We start from the raw sequence: 19,088 nt of genomic DNA on the forward strand, positions 1-19,088 counted from the left end.
TTGAAGTTTCTTGAGAGTTCAAGATGCCACTCTAACATTCATTGACTTAAAGAAGGCCTTCGATTCTGTTGAGACCAAAGCAGACATTGAAGCCCTAGCCAAACAGGGCATTCAAATTCAGTATATCAAAATCATCCGAGGGGCCGGAGCGATAGTAGGGCGTTTGCCTTTCAGGCGGCCTACCCAGGTTCGATCCCCGGCATTCCATATGGTCCTCCAAGCACCGCCAGGAGTAATTCCTGAGTGCAAAGCCAGGAGTAACCCCTGAGCATCGCTGGGTGTGAACCAAAAAGCAAAAAGCAAAAACAAAAACAAAAACAAAACAAAATCATCCGAGAGCTGTATTGTGGATTCCCCACCCAGATGTCACCATTCTACAAGGAAGTGATCATTGATGTAAAGAGAGGGGTGTGGCAGGGTGATACTATTTCACGAAACTTTTCAGTGCCACCCTTGAGAACATCATGCGATGACTGGAATGGGAAGGAATGGGAGTGAAGATAGACGGTTGGCAATTATACCACCTCTGCTTCGCTGATGACACCGTTCTCATAACGCCAAACATTAGCCAAGCAGCACAAATGCTGGCCGACTTTGACCATGAGTGTGGAAAGGTCGGATTGAAGCTGAATCTTAACAAGACAATGCTCATGAAAAACGAACTAGTCCCTGAAGCTCCATTTGCTCTCAATGGAATGAACATCTCCGAATGCAGCAGCTATGTGTACCTGGGTCGAGAAATCAACATGAGGAAGGACTTGGTGCCAGAACTGCGCAGGAGGAAGAGAGCAGCGTGGAATGCCTTCAAGAGCGTCGAAGAAGTGGTTAAGAGGATGAAGAACCTCCGACTCTGGGTACATCTTTTCGGTTCCACTGTTCTTCCTACACTAACATACGCCTCAGAGACCTGGGCCCTACGCAAACAGGATGAGAACGCTATTCAGGTATCCCAAAGAGGAATTGAAAGAGCTATGCTTGGAGTATCATGTCTCACTCAAGTGAGAGAAGGAATCCGGAATTCTGACCTCCATTGATGGTCAAGAATCAGAGATGCTGTCTCATTTGCCAAGGCATCAAAAATCAGATGGGCCGGACATGTAATGTGATTCAGAGACAACCGCTGGACTAGAGTTATTACCGACTGGATTCCACGGGACGTCAGAAGACTGAGTGGCCGCCCACCAACTAGATGATTAGATTTCTTCATCAAATCCCTGAATGAATGGTGTGAGGTTCTTCCTGTTCCTGGAGCAAGCAGATATCATTGGGCTGCACTAGCACGAGACAGGGACAAATGGCGACGTTACTGGCACCCGCTCGAGCAAATTGAAGATCAATGGGACAAGTGATACAAGTGAAGTGATACCCCACATAATCCTTATTGATATGTACTTCTCTTTCCAAAAGGAGAACAATTAGGGGCCAGAGAAATAGAACAGAAGATAAGGCATTTGCCTTGCACATGGTTGATTTGGAACCACTAAGAGTGATCCCTGAGCACAATGCCAGGAATAAGACCTAAGCACTGCCAGGTATGACCCAAAAAAAGAGAATGAGTATTATGGGATACTTTTGGAATTCTTCAAGGACTTCCCATATTAATTTTCCTTTAATCCATTAAAAATTTTATTCTTTTATGAAAAATTTAATTTTTCTAAAGTTTTGTCTGTAAGTATTAAAAACTTAAGTATTAAAGCTTAAAGTGCTTTTCAAAAAACAAATAAAGTGCTTTTTCAAATTTTTATTTTTAAAGAATTGAATCACAGTTAGATGCAAGGTACAAAGTTGTCCGTGATTGGATTTCAGTCATATAATATTCCAACAGCCATCCTTTCATCAGTGTACATTTCCCACCACCAATGTCCCCAATTTACTTCCTGTCTCCACATACACCTAGCCCCCCCCCCGCCTATATGGCAGGGACTCTCTCTCTCTCTCTCTCTCTCTCTCTCTCTCTCTCTCTCTCTCTCTCCTTTCCTTTCCTTTTGGGAATTATGGTTTGCAATACAGATACTGAAAGGTTGTTATGCGTATCCCTTTACCTACTTTCAACACTCAGTTCTTGTCCAGAGTGATCATTTCTAACTATTATTATCATAATGCATAATGGTCCCTTCTCTATCCTAACTACCCTCCTGCCCTCCCCCCCCCCACACACACACACTTGTGGCAAGCTTCCAACCATTGACCAGTCCATACATGGACCGGGGAGATCTGACTCAAAAAAACTGGAACAGGCGGGGTGGAGCTATACTGGGATTCTTGGTGGTGGAATATGAGCACTGGTGAAGGGATGGGTATTCGAGCATTGTATAACTGAGATTTAAACCTGAAAACTTTGTAACTTTCCACATGGTGACTCAATAAAAAATTAAAAAAAAAAAACTGGAACATATGCTTTGCATGTGTAGTCTTGGCTTTGATCCCAGCCCCACTGGGTCTGCTAAGCACCACTTTATTGTGTTATAAAATACAACACAATAAAATAAAGGCTGTAACCAGCTTAATCACACTATATATGATGAGCAGGTCCAGAGTCTCATCTCAGTACTTCCTTGTCCCAGGATCTTTGATTGAAATCAAAGGCAGGGAAAGGACTAATCTCTCCCTTGAGGAAGGGAATGTAGTAGCTCTACAACTGTTTTCCAAGAAAGAGTAAAAACATTCCTCCCTCTGGGCCCGGAATGTGGCTCAGAACCACGCTCGTGTGAGACCTGGAAAAGAAAAAGCAAAATAGAACCAGAGCAATAACACAGAGGGGAGGGTGCTTGCCTTGCACGAGGATGACCTGGGTTGGACCCCCTGCACCCCGTATGCTTCCCTGAGCCCAGATCCAGGAATAAGCCCTCAGCACCACTGAGTATCAGGTCCCCAAACAAACAAAAAGCAATCACCATCCCTCAAAACCCAGGTGATGTGAGTTGAAATGAGGTCACTGATTGTTGCCCATGATCCTGACAAATATTATAACATGATGGGCACCTATTGCCGTCTTGGTGGGCAGTAATGTAAAGAGAGTCTATGACTTTAGTTTATTGTTTTAAAGTTTTTTTATTAAGCCATCATGATTGACAAACTTGTTCCTAATAGAGAGACTATGAATATAGTACAAAGAGAGGGTCAAAGGGGAATATTATAAAACTTGTACAGTAATCAAACTGTTCAAGAAGAAACACCAGGCCCAAAGTCACTTATGCCAGACTCCACTGGGCTTAGTGACTCACCTGAGTGCAGGGTCAGCCTCTTCCAAGTGACGTGGAAACCAATAAGGAGAAGAGTTCTAGCTTATCACTGTGAGCAACTGCAGAAACCCTAGCTCCCACCTACACTCCTGCCTGCCCCTCAGAGAGAGAATATTTGCCTGAAATCCTCTTTCCCTCTATCGGCTAACAACCTGTCCCAGCCACTTTCTAACTATCAAAACCTTACATATTCTACAACTTGTAATATTCCTCTACTTCTTAAATGGGATACTGTCCAATTCTTAAATTTTTTCTTTCTTCTTCCTCCCGCTGCCACCCTTTTTTACATTTATATTTTTTCACATTTTTAAGTATTTTTAACAAAGTTCATTAAATCTCTAAATTTACTCAGATGAATTTTATTTATTTATTTTGGTGCCACCTCGCAATGTTCATGGTTCACTCTGAGCTTGATATTTGGGGAAAGAGCAATTGACAGGGATTGAACCCCAGCCTTTTCTATATAAGGACTATTCCTGTACTCCTGCATTCCTGTACTCCGTACTTTGAACTAATTCTTTAGACTCACCTCTTTTTGTAGGTGGGGGTTGGGGGTGGGGAGGCATACCTGGCAAGGCTAGCTGGACCATATGGGGTGCTGGGGGTCGAAACTGGGTTGACTGCACGTAAGACAAGTGCCCTATTATCTCTAACCTCACTTTTATTTTTTTTATTTTTTATTTTTTGCTTTTTGGGTCACACCTGGCTATGCACCTGGGTTCCTCCTGGCTCTGCACTCAGGAATTACTCCTGGCGGTGCTCAGGGGACCATATGGGATGCTGGGAATCGAACCCGGGTCGGTCACGTGCACGGTAAACGCCCTACCCGCTGTGCTATTGCTCCAGCCCCTCTAACCTCACTTTTAAATTTAACTAATTTGAGGTGAGGTTCTACAGCATTGGAGATGAACCTGCAAAGCATGTACTCCAGCTCTGTCTCTCCACCCCCAAATGCATTTTGGAAACTCCCAGCTCATAGAGCCAAAGTTCAAGAGTGCCCTTCGCTGGAGGTGCAGCCCTTCGCCGTCTCTGTGAGGCTCCTCTAGCCAGCTGGAGCAGCTGCACCCAAGCCTAGATGTCCTTGGACAACTTCTCCACAGTCACCCCTCCCTTGGCCAGCCCCGCTCCCTCCCTCCCCCCACCACCCAACACACACACTCTGTTTTATTCACTGGCAAGCTCAGAATTTTCCCTGCCATGAGAATCCTCAGTCTGAGGCTCAGCTCTGCCATGGAGGTGCTGTGTCATCTGAACGAGTCAATTTGCTCTCTCTGAGCCTCCAGCCCTGGGAAGGTTGAAAGCATCATCGCTCAACAGTCTGAGGACCCCTCTGTTCTTACAAGCATGGACTCGAGAGTAGAACAACCTGGGCATGAGGAAGTACAAACACAGCTTTGGGTTCCCCAGTTGCCCGTCCCCCAGAAATGTGCTGAGACGTTTGTTTCAGCTTAGTCAGCAAGAAGTGGCTCTTACCATTGACACCTGCAAATCTGTGGGTACCCAGGGACCTTTCATGCCACTTCTAGAGTGACCATGCCCGAAACTGGAGGAAGAAGTGACTCTCCATGTGAACTGAGGTACCCCAAGCAGTGTGGGCAGAGGAAGGTGGGATGGGCACAGGGAGGTGGCATGTCAGGTTTCTGATTGGACCTGGACAGGGTTGGCCCCTAATAGGAGCAGAGTGTGGGACTCAGAAGGCAGGGACAGAGCTCTTGGCCCAGACAGAACATCAACTGGAAAGACCAGATTAGTGCAGAGAGAGGTTGCTCAGATAGCAATGAGCGTTTATTTATTTGCTTTCCCCTTCCCCTTTGCGCTTGCCTCTGCGTGCAGTTGAGTGGGACACAGCAGCAGTTGAGAATTTAGGGTCACCAGACTGCAGGGCTGCTCATGGGCTCCATCTTTCTCTGCTGTTCTTGTTGCAATGAAAGCTGTCAGGGGTTGTGCGTAGTGCAGTGCTAGGGGTTGAGGTGTACCGGGGATCCAGGATCACGCACCAGTTTCCTTGCTTTTGTATTTCTTTTTTTTCTTCCTTTTGATTATTTGGTCATGCAACATGCATTCAACAGAGAGAAGCCCACATTCACGGATGCAGAAGAGAAGGTCTGGGTTTCCCAGAGAGGTAGTTGGGGAGGGGGCTGCTCTGTGGGTGGAGCGGAAGAACTATTTCTTTAGAGGTTCCAAGGAGGCCACTCAAGGCATAAATCCTGGCTCTGTGCTCAGGGGTCACTCCTGGCAATTCTCAGGGGACCATAAGTGGTGCTGGAGATTGAAAGCAGGGTAGCTGCATGCAAGGCCTTCCAGCTTATTTTTGATCTGAAAGTCGGGAATAGTCTTTGTAAGATCGATTTTGGAAAGAGATCTGAAGCAAGGGAGCAAGCTTGGTGGTGCCCAGGAGAACGCATTCCAGGAAAGAAAGAAGGGCACCAAGGCCCGGGCCTTGTGGGCCAAGGAAGGGTTTGATGACCAGCGCTGTACACCATCCTCAGTTCTAGGGCCAGGTCTGGGAAGGACTTGCCAGACTACCCTGCTTATGGTTTCCTAAAGTGCAGGCTTGGGAACATGAGCCCAGAAAATGTTCAGTGAGAAAAGGGCCTTGTCCTTGCTACCTGCTGCAGGCAGCAAGTCCCAGTGAACTAAAGGCTCAGTCATGCAAAGGGACTTATACAGCTTGACTGCTCCAAACCCTACATTGGCGACCCTCCTGATTGCTGTAAGAACTACTGGCAGAAGCAGAACTCATGCTTTGTGCTGAGTGAGACACATATATCTATTCATTCTTTGAAGAGCAAAATAAAGTCTGGTGACCTGGCCTCATCCTTCCTTGTAGGATAACATTGGTTTGTCCTTTCCACCTTGCCGCAGGGAATTTAGGTTTATCAGGTTACACCCATCACAGTGCTCCTGAGTCACTCCCATTCCTTTGTTTATCTGTAAACTCTTCTCTGTGCTCTCCTCCCCAATCGGTTAATCACTTTCTTCCCTAATCAGATCCTGTTAACTTGTAAGATCAGATCCTTCTAAGGACACTGAATTTGTATTGTAAGTTACGTCTTTTGCATAGTTTATCTTAAAGCAATGTTATTTTTGTATGGACACAGGAAGACAGTTAATATTATACTTTTGTAAGTTAATTGACTCAGAATAATATTCACTCCTGGACATCTGCTTTCTCGACTCAGTTGCCCTTAGTTCCTAGCAACCCAAAAGCAGGGTCCCGACAAGGTACTGAATGAACCCGGGGCAAGCTGTGAGCTACCCTGGCATAAAAATGGGCCAGGTCAAGCACCATAATACTTAACTGTAAGTTAAGAGCATATTCATGAACAAACTCTGTCATGACCCAAAAGAGGTAACTGGATAAGGACCCTGCTGGGGCTAGGGAGACTACCCTGGCCTGAGGACTGCGGTCTGGAGTATATAGTGAGATGTCCTCAGGAAGAACCAAATTTTAAGCTTGATATACCTCTTACAATGCTTAGACAGAATGACATTGCTAGAAATATTAGAAGAAAATTTACTACAACTATTTAAGTGGATTACTAGCTGAGGAAAGATGAAAGCAACATGCCCTTGAGCGGATCTCCTAGTAATCTGGAGTAATCACCTTAGATGAGATTTTTGTTCTTGAGTTTATCTCCTGGAGGAGTGGGCTTACCTCTCTTTGTTGATTTGTTAATGACCAACCCCACCTTTGTATCCCCACCCTACGTGATTGCTATATAAACTAAGACTGTAAGATCGAAGGGGAATCCACAAAGCACAGAGTCAGAAGGAGAGACAGTAATGGAGACAGCAGAGAGAGAGAAAGAGGAGACAGAAGAGACGAGAAGGAAGTGGGAAGAAAGAATTGTGCTGTTAGACAGAGACTCACAAAGACTCACAAAGGGTTGGAGGGATATCTCTCCAAAATCATGCGGCCGCTTAAACGGCTGCTCAACCTTTCCTGATATACAAAAAAGAACACTCAGGAATGGCTCTGCCACCCCTGAGTGTCCATTATCCCAGTGGCACAGAAACCAATCTCCTAATGCAGCGGCTGCTGGCAGATATACTCCTGGACTTTGAACTAAGCTACGACCCCATGCAGCCCTGGGAGGGGAAGGGTTTCTGTCCCTCGGCCTTTTCCCTTTTGCGGCAGCATGGCGACCACCACTGTTCAGAACCAACTGGACAGAGAGGTAGGAGTTTGCAGTGATGGGACAGGATGCATGGGGATCTGGCGATGGGGTGCGGTGGGGCAGAACTGGCCCTGCCTCCTGCCCAAATGAGACCCCGAGCAGTCGCCCACGAACAGCTCCTCCTCTCCTGAACAGCCATGATCCCAGAGGCACAGAAACCAATCTCTGAATGCAGTGGCTGCTGCAGAAATACCTCTGGACTTAATACCAGAATCCCAAAACTGGGCGGCCGCTTTTGCAACCGGGCAACATCATATGCTCTTTGTTATCGACAATAGAAAACATGCCACTCCGACAGGTCTGACTGTTGAGAGAAAAACTCCAAATAATGATAGTGACTTTTCTGTCAAAAATTGAATATAATCAAAGTAAGGAGAGAGTAAAGTGAAAATCATCTGCCACACAGGCAGAGGGGGAGTGGGAAGGAGGGGTATGATGGGGTTCTTGGTGGTGGAACATGTGCACTGGTGAAGGGATGGGTGTTTGATCATAGTATGACTGAGACTTGATCCTAAAAGCCCTGTAACTGTTCTCACGGTGACTCAATTATGAAAATAAATAAATTATTAAAATAAAAAAAGAAAGAGAGAGAGAGAGTTGGAGAAAGCTGGGAGAGACGAGAGATTGAATAGGTGGCAACTAATCAGCAATCAGTTTGGTCCTCGTTCTTCATCCGTCCAAGGCAACAGCCATCCCAGGTGGAGAAGCAGCGAGAGAGTGGCCTGGAGAGCCAACACCGAGTGGGGATTTTCACAGTCTGAGCATGGCCCGGCCCATCGCCAACAGCTGGCCTGGTCCAGTGAATTTACACAGCATGACTGGTGTGAATTTACACACTTCCTCAGCACCCCCCCCCCACCCCACACACCCAAGGTCCTACTTGAATCTTCTGGCTACCATAGGGATGGGGATAGACCTCGGTCTCTGGACTGACGGCCCAGCCACACAAACTCCAACAGGTCTTTGTCTCCTGGGGTCTGACCCTATGTGGGCCCCGTAAGCGGTGCAGGGGGGCTGATCCTGTGTGACCCACTAGGCATTTCCTGCACTCCCAGCACCCTCAGGGCAAACCAAACCACTTTAGTGACTCATCTGCCACTCTGAGGATCAGTACTCCTTTCAACAAGCTCTGAGAGGGCAGAGACCCCCGTGAGGGTTTTGTTTGCTTCCCTCCTGAGGACCAGAGGACACTGTGGGGGCCTGAGGGTGTGGTGCTGCTCTGGCCCCTGTGCCCCCAGCGACTGTGATCACCAAGGCAACCTCGGCCATGCCTGGAGGCGTCCAGAGTTGCACCTGCTGATGCTCAGGGGGCCATGGGGTGCCTGGACTGAACCCAGATTTGGCGCACGCTTTGTCCTCATCTGTCTTCCATTCCTATAGAGAACAGGGTGTATTTCCTCAGCCCTCCATGCATGCTTCGCATGGCCCTAATCCCTGGGCTCTCTCCCTGCCCTGTCTTGCCAATTTATGTACATATGTAAATATTTGGGCTGGAGCGATAGCACAGCGGTAGGGCATTTGCCTCACATGCAACCGACCCGGGTTCGATTCCTCCGCCCCTCTCGGAGAGCCCGGCAAGCTACCAAGTGTGTCTTGCCCGCACGGCAGAGCCTGGCAAGCTACCCGTGGTGTATTCGATATGCCAAAAACAGTAATAACAAGTCTCACAATGGAGATGTTACTGGTGCCCGCTCGAGCAAATTGATGAGCAACGTGATGACAGGACAGTGACAGTGATGTATATATTGAGATCACAGCTGGCAGGGCTCAGCTTCTCCTCCTGATCCATGCTCAGAAGTGACTCTTGGTGGTGCTCCAGGGACCACATGTGGTCCTGAGATGCAAGTGCCTCCCCCGTGCAATGTCTCCCTGGGCCTCTCCTCAGCATTTAGACTTTTTAAATTTTTGTTTGCTTGTTTTATGGTCCACACCCAGTGGTTCTCAGGGCTCTGGGCCCCTGGCTCTGTGGCTCTGTGCTCAGGGTTCTCTCCCAGTGAATTTGGGGGCCAGAGATGTCTGTGATGGGAGCTGGGTTAACCGTGTGGAAGGCGAGTGCCTTTACCTCTGAATTACCTCTCCATCCCCTCCAGCATTTTAAAAATTTTATTTTTCAAAAGACAAGAGTGCCTTCCAAAGCAGGGCACCCCCTGTGCTGTGGCAGACACAGTCGGGGTCCCCAGCACTGTCGGTGATTGTCACGTGTCTGGGGCGGGGGTCTCTGCCTCACCCAGAGCCCTGCGTCTCCTCAGTGACTGAAGGCCACGTTTCCCAGAGAGGTGGCATCGCACCCTCCCCCCCCAGCTGCATGGTGACGGCAGATGGGGGCCCCGGGGGAGGCTGTGGGGGCGATGAGACAGAGCTGGCCTCCTTTCCAGCTCCAGAGCTATTTCTGTCTGAAGAACTAGAACCGGTCTTTGGAATAAGGGCACCCCCGTCTCTAGGTCAGACTGAGCCCTCTGCCAGACCAGAGCCATCGCTCCCATCGCTCAGCGGGTAAGGCACTTGCCTTGCTTGCGGTCAACCTGGGTTCGATCCCTGAGCCCACCAAGAGTGATCCCTAAGCACAGAACTAGGAGTAAGCCCTAAGGGCTGCTGAGAGTGGTCCCCCTGCTCCACAGCCCCTAACTAAACAACAACAACAGCAAACAAATCCAAACCAAAAAACCCTAAGCCCCGAGTCATTGGTTTTTTTATACTGACCTTCAGTTCCCTGCAGCTGCCCCACCCTTTGCCTACTGCAGCCTCTCTGGGTTGTGCTCTCTGTCTCTCTGTCTCTCTGTCTCTCTGTCTCTCTGTCTCTGTCTCTCTCTGTCTCTCCTTTCATTCCTTTAGGGCCAGGGTGACTACTGCCTCAGCCTTCCTTGCATGCCCACGGCTGCTGCATGCCTGACATGTTCTTGGAAGCCCTTATCCAGCAGAGAAACCAGGCACTCAAGAGCAGGAACAGAACCCTTTTTTTGACAGTTTTTTGACTAGCGTCACCTGCGAGGCCAGGTTCTTTCCTGGCCCAAAGGGCTCATGGATTGCTCAAATGCTCCTAGGCTTGGATGGAGCTGGGATCGTGCAATAGCTATCAAGCAGCCACCAGGGGGCAGAGATTGACTACACTGCAGGAAGCCCCCAAGTCTCTCGAGTCCCAGGTGGGGTTGGAGATGGGGGTATCTGGAAGAGGAAGAAAGGGGGATGGGAGGAGAGGGAAGCTAGAAGGAGAGAGACATGTGTGCTGAGCTGCAGGAACTGATGCTTTCAGCTGCGTTGAAGTCAGCCAGCGCCTTTCAAGGGGCCCAGAGAGATGGCTCAGGGTTTAACTTGGAAACAACAGCGCAGTAAAACCATACAAGGACTCCATGTCCCCATGGTGAGATACTGTCACTGTATCACTGTCATCCCGTTGTTCGTTGATTTACTCGAGCGGGCACCAGTAAGGTCTCTATTCCCCACAGCCCTGAGATTTTAGTAGCCTATCCTTACTCGTCTTTCCCAATGATTGGAGGCTCTTTCCAGGTCAGGGGAATGAGATCTATTGTTACTGTTTTTGGCGTATAGGATACGCCATGGGTAGCTTGTCAGTCTCGGCCTATGCGAGCAGGATACTCTCAGTAGCTTGCTGGGCTTTTCAGAGGCATATATATATATATATATATATATATATATATATATGTGTGTGTGTGTGTGTGTGTGTGTGTGTGTGTATTACTCTCTATGATTTGTTGCCTACTATCTGAACTCCATCAAATATGGTGTGGTAATTATGGAAAATGGATAAGAAGTGTCTTATAATGAAGTGGCTGTGAGGTCCAGAAAGCGGCCTGGAGTGTGGTGGCAGTTGGGTCATGGAGGTTGGGTCTGGGTCCCTTGGGGCGGGGAGGGTTCTCACTCGCCCCCTCCTCTGAGATACAATTTTCACAATTTTTTTCCTATGGAAATAATTTTTTTAATAATTCCATTATCCATTTAATGATAACAAACAATGTGAAATAGATTATTGTGGGCCCACTACAGGGGAAGGCGTGAGGGGTGGCTGGGAAAATAGAGACTGTTGTGGAGTTAAGGTGACAGTGGTGGTGAGATTGGTGTTGGAATATTGAATGTCTGTAACAAATCACTACGAACAACTTTGTAATCCATGGTGTTTAAATAAAGTGGGGGAAAAAATAGGAGTCCATGCAGACCCTGGGGAAACTGTAGGGCCTGGGAGTTTTCTCTCCAGAATGACTTTGGTGATAAGCAAAAAGGTCACATAGGGCCCCTCAATTCTGTCTCCCTGAGACCAATCTGTACCCCACAGCTTGGCTTTGAGAGGCCCCTGTATTAGAGTCCCCTAACAGTGCTCTCACCTGGGCATGTACCTCCTCTCAGCCCCACCCCTCCCTTTCCTGGCGTCCTCCCCAGGTGGTTCTCTGACACCTGCGGCCTCACTCTTGTCCCCTAGATGGTGACACTGCCCTGTAGGGCATCTGGGGAGTTTCTCCCATGGTAGGGAAGGCCCCAGTAGGGTACTTGGGGAGATGAGACTGGGGTGTTGGGTATTAGAGAGGGCAGTCTTGCAGAACCAAAGATGCTCAAGGTCCTGCTTTGGGGAGTTTCACCCAGATGCTACAAACCCAATAGACTTATTGATCTTCACTAGTGCATCCAACCTTGGTTTGTTTAATTTGGAAATATAAAGTGGTATTTCCCATTTTAAGATAGAATGAATTATCTGCTCTGTGTGGTCTGGAATTTTTCCAGGACTGCTTCACCCTCTAGGAAAACCAGAACGTGAAAAGGCACTCACATCCATCTCCCCAGAATGCATTGTAGCTGCCAAGCTAGGGGCTTCTGAGAGAGACGCAAGCTTCACAAGTCTGAACATCTTAGGTCCGGTGCTCCAGCACTAAATACCAGAGCTTAGTATTTTTTTTTTTGTTTGTTTTATTTTGTTTTGTTTTTTGGGTCACACCTAGTGATCAGGGGTTACTCCTGGCTTTGCACTCAGGAATTATTCCTGTTGGTGCTCGGGGGACCATATGGGATGCTGGGAATCAAACACAGGTCTACTGCATGCAAGGCAAACACCCTAACTGCTGTACTATCGCTCCAGCCCCAAGTATCAGCCCTTAGTATTTTGTTAAAAATTAGGAGCCAGAGTGATAGTACAGCAGAGAGGGTGTTTGCCTTGCACACAGCTGACCCGGGCTTGATCATTGGCATCCCCCATGGTCCCCCAAGCACCACCAGGAGTAATTGCTGAGTGCAGAGCCAGGAGTAACCCCTGAGCATCGCTGTGTATGAACTAAAAAGCAAAATTATAATAATTAATAATTTTGTGTTGGGAGGAAAGATAGTACAGAGGTGAGTCACATCCCTTGCAAGTGGTTGATTCGTTTGATCTCCAACAGACTTATGGTTCCCTGAGTCTAACTAGAAGTGACCCCTGAATAAAGATGGTTTGAGTATGGCCCCCAAAACAAAAGAATTATTTGTGTCTATAAATGTTATTATATATCATAAGTAACTGTCCTTTATATTACAACTCAGAGAGTAAGTGAGTTTTTCTAAAGTGTGTATATGGGTAAGTTATTGTTTCTTTTACTTATTTATTTATTTTTGCTTTTTGGGTCACACTCGGTGATGCTCAGGGGTTACTCTTGGTTCTGCACCTAGAAATCATACCTGGCAGTGTTTGGGGACTATAGGGGGTGCTGGGGATTGAATCTGGGTTCACCACATCCAAGACAATCACACTACTCACTGTACTATCATTCTGGCCCCTGTTTCTTTTATTTTTTTATAGAAGGCTGAAGATAGGAAGCATTGCATTTATTATTGTAAAAAGGGGGTGCTGGGACAATCCCAGAAATGAAGGAGACTCTGGAATTGGAATGAATAATTTTATTCTTTCAAAGTTCAAGGCCAGACTAATAAATAGAATGATGTTGCGTGAATTGGAGAGGTTGTTTCTCTTTGGGAGGCAGGAAACTGGGGAACACATAGATGTTGTGGGGTACTGGAAATGTACTTTTGCTGCTCAGGTTTCTGGCTCCGAGAGTAGGATCAGACTATGAAAGTATATGGAGCGTGTGTGTACCCTTCACTATATAATAATGCCAGTTTCAATCCAAGACAGGGCTGGGACTCAGGGCAGAGCACATGTCGGGCATGAATGAGGCCCATGGTTCAATTCCAGCAGCATACTAAATCAATCAATACAAGGAAATCAATTGAAGACAAAAACAAAACTCACATGAACATCACTGGCACTAGGACAGATCAATACCATATGCCTGAAAACAAGGTGGGATGGGTTTGCGATATTCTGGCAGAAAGTGAATAATTGAAGTCTTTTATTTTAAAAATAAATTTCTATTATAGTTTAGGTGATTCGTTTATAGTAGTGTTGACTCTCGTGATATTGGTGTATACAGTTAGCTTGCTTCACCACTGCCTAAGTGGCTACCTCTGTCCTCATGCCCCTGACTCACCTCACACCCTACCCCAATCTGGTGCTCTGTCTGTACTCCGGTACCCAGGTGTTATCTGTTGATGCTGTCGATAGCTTTGTTTCTCCTCCCTGTGTACCACAGATGAATGACTTCACTGGGCATTTGTCTTCCCCTCTCTGACTTACTTTGCTCATCACAATACCCTCCAATTCCATACAAGTTGCAGCAAATGGAATAATTTAATTTTTCTTTGTGCTTACACAGTGTTCTGTTGTGCCTATGTGCCACAACTTCTTTATTCACTTTTCTACTGTAGGATATTTGTTTTTTTCCCCATATCTTGGCTATTGTACTAAACACTGTAATGAACAAGGTGTGCATTTTTAAATTTTTTAATTTTTTTCCTGAGGTAGACGCCAAGAAGTGGAATCACTGGGTCATATGGGAGCTTAATTATTTTTTTTTTAATTTTTGGTTTTTGGGTCACCCACCCCTGGTGATGCTGCTGGTTCTGTGCTCAGGGATCACTCCTGGAAGAGTTTGGGGAACCACAATGGGATGCTGGGGGATTGAACCTAGGTCAGCTGCGTGCAAGGCAAGTGCCCTACCCACCGTACTATCTGGCTCTCTCTATTCTTACTTTTGGGATAAATCTCCTTACTGTTTTCCGTAGTTGTTGGACCAGACAACAAACCACTAGCTGCAAGTAATGCTTCCTTTCTCACCACATTTCTGCCAACATCGGTCGTTGCCAGTTTTATTGATATATAACAGTTTCACTGGTGTGTGACAAAAACCTCATTGTTTTTGTTTGTTTTGTTTTCTTTTGTTATGTTGGGTGACATCTGGCAATGCACAGGGGTTACTCCTGGCTCTGCACTAAGGAATTGCTCCTGGAGGTACTCAGAGTACCATATGGGATCCTGGAAATCGAACCCAGGTCGGCCATTTGCAAGGCAAATGCCCTACCCGCTGTACTATTGCTCCAGCCCCAAAACCTCATTGTTTTGATTTGTAATTCCTTGATAATAAGAAATATTGAACACTTTTCCATGTACTTATTGACCACCCGAAAGCATATCCCTTTCATAGAAGTGTCCATTCATCTCCTCTCCCCATTTCTTTTTCAATCCTTTTTTAAAATTTAATTTCATTTTTATAAAGTAGTTCACAATATTTGATTACATTTAATATTTGAGCAGCAATCCCACTACCATTATACCTTTTTACCACCATATTTTTAGTTCCACTCTGAACCTCAACCCCTGCCCCAAAGCAAAACCAAAATAGTTTATATTGTATTGTTTGTTATGAATAACTGCTGAGAATGCTCATGAAAACCTTCCTTTGAGGAGAGTGTGTGAAGATTGTTGTATTTCATCCAGGGGCCATTAAGCCCTTCTATAAGAGATTACTAATATGTTGTTAAGGGTTGAGCCTTGTGTGCTTATGTATATATATTTGTAAAAATGTATTTCCTTTTAAGATTGGTTGCCTTCTACTTTAAACCCCATCAAATGTGGTGCACTATTCTAGGAGTATGAGTGGAGTGAGGTATGAGGTGTCTCGTGGCCACATGGTCCAGGGAGAGGTTTACTCGTGGGTGAGGCTGGGCCCAAGTGCGTGGAGAGTGGCTATGAGCATGGCAACGATTGAGTTCTGGAAGTTTTTGGCTGCTGGGGCTGGGTCCCTTGAGGCAGGGAGGGGCCTCACCTGTCCTTCTCCAGGGTGCCCTGAATGAAACAGCCTGGGGCAGGGCCAGCAACATGGCTATGGAAGTGTCATGTTATGCTCTCTTCTGACAAAGAAGGATCGTGGCTGTCAATGAGATTATCTGGCGCCAGCCAGAGGTAGCTTGTGGGTTTGACTGCCAAGTCGCCAGAAAGGTGCTCTCCCCATTTCTTGACGGGTCATTGGGTTCTTAGTTACTGAACTGTGTGAGTGCTTTTTATACTTTGGGTGGTTGCCCCCTTTTTTTGGTTTTGTTTTGTTTTTGTTTATTTTGGGGCCACACCTGGCAGTGCTCAAAGCTTACTCCTGGCTCTGCTCTCAGGGGGTCACTCCTGGTGGTGGTGTTCAAGAGACCAGATGGGGTTCTGGAGTGAGAACCTGGGTAGGCTGCATGCAAGGCAAATGTCCTTCCCACTGTGCTATCACTCCAGCACTGCGGTATTTGCCCTTAATCGCATGTATTGTGTGCAGATTATCTTTTCCCTTTCTTTAGTAGGCTTTTTATTTTAGCCTAGATTCTTTTGCCTTGTAAAACCTTTTTAACTTTGTCTTTGCAGATGAAACCAAGGCATTAAAAACACCTGAGGTTCAGATCCTGGAGAGATCTTACGAGTTTCCTCAATGTATTTTATAGTCTCAGGTCTAATCTCTTTATGACAGAAACACCTACCAGCCCAAAGGCGGGTCAGCTTCCTGCTAAGTGGCCTCTGCTCTCTCTCCGCTGCAATGTGGCTGAGGATGTGTCAGGGAGGAGACAGGGGTTGGACAACAGAATGCACTGCATGGTCTGGGAATTATTTGGTTTCAAAAGATGTGATTGAGACAATGAGCGAAATATGAACAAGGCAGGTTGATGAGCTGGTAATCAAGGATAATGATAACAGGTAAAAACACAACAAAGTGAATAGCTGACTTTGAGTTTTGTACTCTGGTTATGTAAGAGAATGTCTTTGATTTTAGGAAAAACCACTGAAGCATTTAGGGATAAAATGGGACCACATTTCCCACTTATTCTCAAACCATTCCTAAAATCTATCTGGTGAAAGCAAGAGGAAGCCACGTGCTGAAATGGGGAGCTGGGCACCCCCTCCGCATTCTCTCATCTTCTCAGTAAGTCTGAAATCATGCTAAAGTTAAATATCAAAAGGAAGAACAATTTTCTTTGAAAAATGTGGGATCTGGGGCCAAGAGTTAGTACAGCAGATTGGGCACTTGCCTTGCACACGGCTGACTTAGGTTCAACCCTGGTACCACGTCGGGTCCCCCAAAACCTATCAGGAGCAATCTCTGAGCACAGAGCAGGAGTAAGCCTTGAGCACCACTGAGTGTTGCCCAAAATCAGTCAAACAAGCAAAAGTGGGATCTGAGGGGCTGGAGCAATAGCACAGCGGGTAGGGTGTTTGCTTTGCATGCAGCCGACCCGGGTTCAATTCCAAGCATCCCATATGGTCTCCTGAGCACCTCCAGGAGGAATTCCTGAGTGCAGAGCCAGGAATAACCCCTGTGCATTGCCAGGTGTGACCGAAAAAGAAAAAAGGAAAGTGGGATCTGATCGTGGAACCCCAAACACTGGCCTTTCCTCTGACCCAGACTGTACCCCCAGGTGCTGGGGACAAGTTAAGAGGGAACCAGCCTGTTCACAGCCGGCTAGTGAAGCTGCCTGACCTCGTTAACTCTGGCTGCAGCCTGACTCCTGACATTCTTTCCTCAGCATAACCTCTGATTTCAGGGGCGCCAGGCTGAGAGCAGGCAGGTGTCTCAGACAGCCGAGCTGACTGTGGCTGCCCAGCCTTGAGCCCCCAGGAGTCACTGGGGCCACCACTGGCGCCTGTTCCAGCAGCCAGCCTGGCACTCAGCTCACCCCTCTAAGCCTGGGGTCAGAGGGCCCATCTGAGTGCCTCTGACAGAGGTAAGGAGGCCCCCTCAGGTCCCCCCTGTGGCCCCAAGAAACCTCAGGCTTCTGGATTTAATGCTGGAGACAGCATCAAAGGCAAGGCCGCTTCCCACACTCCTTTCCAGCTCACTGGCCCCGCCTGTAATGGTGCTGTCAGAGCCCCATTCTTGTGAGAGAGGATCCACTTCCCAGAACCATCGCCCCAGGCAGCACAGCCCCCCAGGACCCCCCACTGGGCCCCCAGGGAGTCCTGCAGTTGTTTCCTGTAAAACAACAGTTCTATCTCCCTCTGAGCACCTTGTGAGGGACGGGAAACAGACTGGCTGTTCCCTGGCCACATCAAGAAGCAAAGGTTTAGGGATTTGGGAAACTGCTTCCAATCATCCGCCTCTACCCCATCTTGCCCCAGCTCCAGGACCCCTTCTGTTTGACAGACAAATACCAGAATCTTCCATGCTCACAGAATCTAGGCCCCCACAGAATCTCGATCCATCAGCAGTACATTTTGCAGCTGAGGATGGCTTAGATTTAAGGTGGAGACACAAACTTCCACATAGGGGCTTCCCTATAATGCCCAGGCTGGTGGGTGGTTCCCCTCCCATCTCGCCCTGCACCTGGGTAGCTGGGCAACTGTCAGGTTAAAGGCCACTGTCCTGCTCCCCTTCTCCCCACTTGGAGTTTTCTTTCTCTTTTTTTTTTTGTCCTCTTTGGGTCACACCCAGCAATGCACAGGGGTTACTCCTGGCTCATACACTGAGGATTTAGTCCTGGCGGTGCTCAGGGGACCATATGGGATGCTGGGAATCAGGAATCAAACCCGGGTCGGCCGCGTGCAAGGCAAATGCCCTACCCGCTGTGCTATCATTCCAGCCCCTATCTCCCCACTTGGGCACCAGTGTGACCCCTCCCCTGTCTGCAGCCCCATTGTTCTGTCTTGCACCATCTCCCTCAGTCCCTCCTCTGTCCTGTAACGCTTCCACTTTGCCCATGGAGCAGCATGCTGAGCTACAGGTCTCTGCTAGCTCATAGGGGGACCTCTCCCCAGATCCCTATGACAAAAGCAACAGCAGAGGGAACCTGAAGGTTTGGAGCATTTTTTCCAGATGGATCTCTTCAGAGCTACCCTGTCTTCTGACACTGCCCCCTCCCACAGCCCTACCCAGAGGAGGAGGTAGTGGAGAGCTCAGAATCTGGCCCCAGGAAGTGTTTTGGAAGGAAGTTGAGTCCCTGGTCTGGGCACACTTGGCAGGTGTGTCCACTGCCTGTACCGCCCCCCAACCTCCACCCCCACACAGGTCTCCTGGAAGGATGCCTTGGCTCCCTTTCTGGGTTTTTGGGATCATCTTTACTTGGTGACCTTAAGAATGCCCGGCACCCTCAAGGAGGAAAACTTGCCTTCCTGAGGATTTTTTTTTGTTTTGTTTTGTTTTACTTTTTGGGTCATATCCAGTGATGCTCAGGGATTACTCCTGGTAATTTCTGGTTCTACACTCAGGAATTATGCCTGATGCTGCACAGAGAACCATATGGGATGCTGGGGTCAAACCTGGGTCAGCCGGATCACTCAGATCACCCCAGTGTGCAATGCAAATGCCCTACCTACTCTACTATCGCT

The sequence above is a fragment of the Sorex araneus genome, chromosome 8, assembly GCF_027595985.1.
Source record: "Sorex araneus isolate mSorAra2 chromosome 8, mSorAra2.pri, whole genome shotgun sequence".
NCBI lineage: Eukaryota > Metazoa > Chordata > Mammalia > Eulipotyphla > Soricidae > Sorex > Sorex araneus.